The 6,000-nt window shown below is 38.5% G+C and overlaps 1 protein-coding gene across 4 annotated transcripts in view; it reads right to left on the reverse strand.

Moving 5' to 3' along the window:
• The window catches only part of Acsl4 (acyl-CoA synthetase long chain family member 4), an 81,449-nt gene extending 75,715 nt beyond the window's left edge, over positions 1 to 5,734 (reverse strand). For 2 of the 4 annotated variants that reach the window (XR_013154644.1, XM_077106908.1), the window contains exon 1: positions 5,601 to 5,734. The gene's annotated coding sequence lies outside the window, so the exon portion shown is untranslated. The remainder of the gene's footprint in view (positions 1 to 5,600) is intronic. The other 2 variants (XM_077106910.1, XM_077106909.1) reach the window with 1 other exon arrangement.
• Between the last annotated feature and the right edge of the window lie 266 nt (positions 5,735 to 6,000).

The raw sequence follows: 6,000 nt of genomic DNA on the forward strand, positions 1-6,000 counted from the left end.
GTTCAGTTTGATAGCTTCATACTACTATATCTTTAAAGATCACGTAGCAATTTCAGGAGCAAACGTGCTGCCCTGCCTGGCTTACTAATTACCAATCACTGTGACTCACAATTAAGATTACTCACAATTAAGATTACTCACATGATGATTGCATAGACCTCTAGTTGCCATACCTGTAAATTTACATTCACATTAAAATAACTAACACTTCAACAATAACAACAAAATCAACCTTTCCAACTCTCTATGCATGCCTTACTAAGACCGCTAACTTTGTCAAGAAAACAAATACAGTTTTCTGAATCACAATAGCCCCTGAAAATGTAAACAAAGAGTTCAAAAATTCAAGGCAAAGTCTGTTAAATTTCCTTGATAACATAGGAAAATGATAATTTATAAGGTTGATTTATCTCTGGGATCAAACTTTTTCTACAAAGGTCCAGAGAGTAAATAAGTTTATCAGGCCATAGGTCCTGTTTTAACTCTGATGTTATATTGTGAATACAGCTTGACAATACTTAAATGAATGGATGTGGCTGCATTCCAGCAGAGTTTATTTACTAAAACAGGTAATGGGTAGGACTGGCGCCACAGGGAGCATTTTCCTGGTATCTACTTTAAACCAATGTTGATCTTCTTCAAACAGGAATATATTACACTAGCTGCAAACATAATTGAGCAAATATGATAACAGTGAAGGGACAAGTGATAATTTCATACCACTTTGCAGAAATCAATATTCTCATAATTAATCACTAACTCTTTATATAAGCTCTTATGAGTACATATCTTTATGTTTTTATACTAAGGACTGAATCCAGAGGTGATTTCCCACTGAGCCACATCCCCAGACCTTTTGGGGCTTTTAAATTTTTTTATATATTATTTTTTAGTTATAGTTGGACACAATATCTTTATTTTATTTATTTATTTTTATGTAGTGCTGAGGATCAAACCCAGTACCACACATGTTCTAGGCAAGCACTCTACCACTGAGCTACAACCCCAGCCCTAAAATTTATTTTAAAAACAATTAAAATGAATGCTAAGTGCAACTGTAAAAGGAAAATATAGAGTTTGACCAGCCAGATTCAATAATCTTTTATTCATTATTCTAATAACAATGAGAAAAGCTCCCCAATATATGGTTATGATTCATGAGTACTCAAAATGCAGAAGCAGACTTTCAAAGTATGTTTAATTGAGAACACAAAAATTTGTTCCTTGGGTTACTTATCAAAATCTTTGATGAGAAAACTTACAGTTTTGCCAAAATACTTTTAATTTAGAAAGTGAAACCAAAAAACTTCTTGACACATCATGTGTCTGTTTATTTTAAAATACACATTTTTTTATGTTGTATGTGACAGCCTGGTGAAGTAGATGTCATATGTTTAAGGTACAAAAGGATGGGAGTCATTTTAATAAAGTAAAAGCATTTGTGACTATTCACATACTAAATTCAAGGCCACTTTTAAACAAAATATATTTGAGCTCTAGGATTACTGAAAGAGAAAATGCTCACATTGCTTACAGAATAATTGATATTATACAGTGGGAAATAAAATTAAATAAGAAAAGTATGTAAGATCCCTTGACACCAAAAGCTTAGTCCATAAAAGGAAAAATTAATAAACTGGACCTCATCCAAACTTAAGCCTTTGTTCTGGAAACATCTCTGTGAAGAGGTTGGAAAGACAAGCTACAAATTAAAAGAACATACTTTCAAACCACATATCTAAAGGATTAGTATTTAAAATATATAAAGAACTCTCGAAACTCAATAGTTAAAAAATTCAAATAGAAAATGAACAAAAGGCATGAATGGACATTTCACTAAAGGGGACCTAGAGATGGCAAATGAGCAAGTGAAAAGACATTCAACATGATTAGCTATTCAAAAATCACAAACTAAAATTATGGGAAGATATTTTATAAACCCATTGGAATGGCTAACTTAAAAAACAGTGACAATGCCAAATGCTGGCAAGGATGAGGAACACTCATACATTGTTAATGAGGATGTAAAAAAATCATACAGCCACTGTAGAAAACAGTTTGACAGTTCCTTAGAAAACTAAATATGCAACTATCAAACAACCCAGCAATTGTTCTTTTGGGCAATTAAACCAAAGAAAGGGAAATTAATGGTCATAGAAAAATCTGTATGTAGTATTTCATAGGAACTTTATTTAAAATAGCCACACACCCCCAAAAATATCCCAGAAACAGCAGATATCTTTTGAGAAGAGAATGATTATAAACACACATCAGTACTAGGGAATACTACTCAGCAATGAAAGGAACAAAATATTGATAAAGGATACATTCTCTACATGAATCTCGAGGAAATTATGCCAAGTAGAAAAAAAAGTTTGTTTCAAATGGTTACATACTGTGTGATTCCATTTATTTAGCATTCTTAAAATGACAAGACAACAGATGTGGAAAACAGATCAATGATTCCTAAGTGGCCAGGGAGGTAGGGAGATGTCTGTAGTTTGCCTCTGGTGATCATACCAATCTACAAAAGAGTTCATGTTAAAACTGGTGAAATCAGCTGGGCTCAGTGACACACACCTGTAATCCCAGAGGCTGAGACTGGAGGATTACAAGTTCCAGGCCAACCCGGGCAACTCAGTGAGACCTTGTCTTAAAATAAATAAATAAAATAAAGAGGGCTGTGAACTCAATGGTATAGCATCCCTGGGTTCAATCCCCAGTACCACCACCAAAAAAAAAAAAAAAAAAAAGAAAGAAAGAAAAAAACCCACTGGTGAAATCTGAATAAAATGGCCAGATTGTATCTATTTCAATTTCTTGGTTGTGATGTTATAATATAGTTGTGCATGATGTTACCATTATATATATTATATGTATCCCCAATGGTAACATCATGCATAACTATATTATATATATGAGACAATCTACAACTATGTCAAAATTCAAAGTCAAGAAAAAAAGAATATGTAAGACAAGTCTTTTTTGCTAAGGGCTCAGCAATTGAAAGTCAATGAAGGAAACAAAAGTAATTCTGAATAGTCTATAGGCTATAGTTAATACAATCATCTCCTCCCTTATGGAACCTTAACTTCCCCCAGGATTTTGTTTATGTCTCTGGTTTGGTTCTTGTGTTTTGTTGTTGTTGTTTGTGGTACTGGAGATCAAACCCAGGGCCTCACACATGCTAGGCAAGTGCTCTACCACTGAGCTATATCCTTAGCCCTCGCTGCCACTTTTAATAACAATTAAATGCACATACATCCGTCTCTTCACAACCCCACCACCATCCCAGACTACATACTAAAAAGTAGAGGCTGTCTTCATAACCATAATATTTTGAGGGCCTGGCACAAAATAAGTGACAGATGAGGGAACAAGATAATTGAGTGAATAAACACAATGAATGAGATGTTTGCATATTCTTTTAAAGTTCTTAGCCAATAACAATTATAAGGCAGTATGTACACATTTCCTTACAAATTTCTAAAAGCAATGGAAGTCTAAAAACCAGTGTGGTGTGGTGTGTGTGTGTGTGTGTATACCTTTCATTTACAAACAGAAGTTAACAATATGTCTGACTTTTGTAAAATGCTTCCCAATTTATAGACTTCCACATATAGTAAGGAAGTCACTAAGTTACAATGAATTAAGAATTAAGTATATTTAAATTGAAGCTAGCATATGCAGACCTTTGAGGAAAACACTCTAAATAGCAAATGATATATCAGGATTTATGACAAAGCCTCAATGTAAAGTGCATCACACACACACATATTCATCATATCTGTTGAGTATGAGTACAGAATTCAAATTGAGGAACTTCCAGATTATTCTATCAACTGTCTGAAGACACTTTAAATGTGAAAACCAGGAAAGGTAAAATGACTTGTTCAAGGTTACAAATATAAGTAGAGCTGGAAGTAGTACCTGAGCCTCTCCAGAGTCCCAATTCCTTTTCTTCTCACTAAATTGGGCAAGACTCTTCTTTGTCCACCCATCTCATCTCTGACCCAAACACTCAAACAAAAACTTAATCTAAATCATTTGTGGGGTTTTTTTTTTTTCAAATAGGGGTTTTCCAAAACACACAGAGACACACACACATACACAAAACTGAATGTACTCAAAGTTAATTGTTGCATTACACTTTCCATGGATTTTTTTAGGTGTCAAATTACTTATGGTCTGATAAGGCACTCTAGTCTAAGATGGAAGTGTACTGACATTTCAATGTTTCATCTGTCACCTAAGTGGCAGAGAGTGTTAATTGTAACAGGAATCTCACATGTCTAAGCTTTTAACTCAACTGAAAAGATGAGTTATTTTACAATTTAAGGAACAGACCTTACATCATTAAAATCTTGATTGGAATGCTTATTGGCAGTACACTTGCTGTGTTATATCTCAAGAACATTTAATACTGTTGTTAGAAGCAAAATAAAAGAAAAACTCAAGTTACAAACAATGATGGAAAAGTTTCTCGGGTTAAATCTCCGTTATGCAGCAACATGTTAATAAGCACTAATTTAGAGGTACAAGAATAAAAACACTAGAAGGAAACTTAGTTATGCTCTACACCAACATCCTTATTTTTGCATAAGAGGAAACTGAGCAGTTGATTAAACAATTAACCAACAAATCAAACTGCTTAGTTTTTCAATGGGGTTCATTTCAGTGTTATTTTACACTTATTCTGCATTTCACCATCATTTCTCAGAGTGAGGATGGACTTTTTTTAAAGGTGAAAATAGCGAATAAAACAAGTTAATTTCAAAAGAGGGTGAAAAAAAATGCCATTGAAGGAGGAGATGCTGGAGTAAAAAGAGAAATGACGTCTTATTTCAAATATGTAACCGCTTGATGGGTTTAGGCAATGAATCATATTCTCCTAGGTTTTTCTGTGTCTATAGACTTCAGCCACAGTTCTTTTGGGTACTCAAATGAGAGGAAGAGGAAGTGAATAAAGCTAATACTAAATACACAGTAGCAAGTGAAGGCAGGGATGTAGATATAAAGGACGGGGTTGGGGGTGGGGGAAAGCATGCTTTGCTGGAATCCATCTGTTTTCTAGCATCACCTTTTAAAGGTATGGATATTAACAGGATATCGGCATCTCTCAAATTCGAGAGGGCGGATGCTTCTGTAGCCAGAAGGACCCCTGGCTCTCAGTTAGAGAGTGACTGGGAGGGGACAAAATGGAGCTGAGGTCTAGGGGCGCCCTAAAGGTCGTTTGGAGGTCTAGCAAGCAGTTGATGTGCTCCTCTCAAAAGGGTCATGGCAAAGACTCATACTCCTATCAGGACGATGACTTCTGGCCTTGGGTCACGATGAGCGGCAAAAAGAGGCAAGCCAATTCTCGAGGACCGCAGCCTCTACCAAAGGAGAAGATAGTGACCTCAGGAATCTTCCTGGCCTCAGGAGAGGCGGGAGGGTAGACTGGCCAGGCTCGGGAAGAAAGCGAGCGGATTCGGGGAAAAGGAATATCCACCTAGCCTCCTCCTGGCTCAGGTGAGCTATGCTAACCCCAGGGAGCTGGAGCCCAGACACCAAAAGGCAGGAGTGCCGGGGCCGCAGCCTTGTTATCAGGGGTTACTCACCCAAGGCGCTGCCTTCCACGTCTTCGCAGCCGGCCGGCGCCTAGCCCTCGGAAAGCTTACGAAAGGGAGCCGCGTGCCCGCGAGCACTAAGGCAAGGAGGGGCGCGCCGCGGAGGCCAGAGAAAAAGCCGCAGCAGCGGCGCGCGCACCCGGACAGCCGGCGGGGGCGGGGCGCGGCTCGAGCCCGGAAAAGACGCGCCCGGAGGGGCGGGAGGAGCGGGGGCACGCGGTGGTGTGGCTGAGCCGGCCGAATCGCAGGCGGCAGACGGCTCGGCCCACCCACATGCCCGCCCCCGCTCGCCCGGGACGTCAGCCGAAAAGGCGGAGCAGAGCGGGCTCCAGCTGTAAAGGAAGGGTGCTGAGGGGGCGCGGAGGCGGCTAACGGCTCCTTGCCGGTTGCC

Source organism: Callospermophilus lateralis, chromosome X, assembly GCF_048772815.1.
Source record: "Callospermophilus lateralis isolate mCalLat2 chromosome X, mCalLat2.hap1, whole genome shotgun sequence".
Classification (NCBI taxonomy): domain Eukaryota; kingdom Metazoa; phylum Chordata; class Mammalia; order Rodentia; family Sciuridae; genus Callospermophilus; species Callospermophilus lateralis.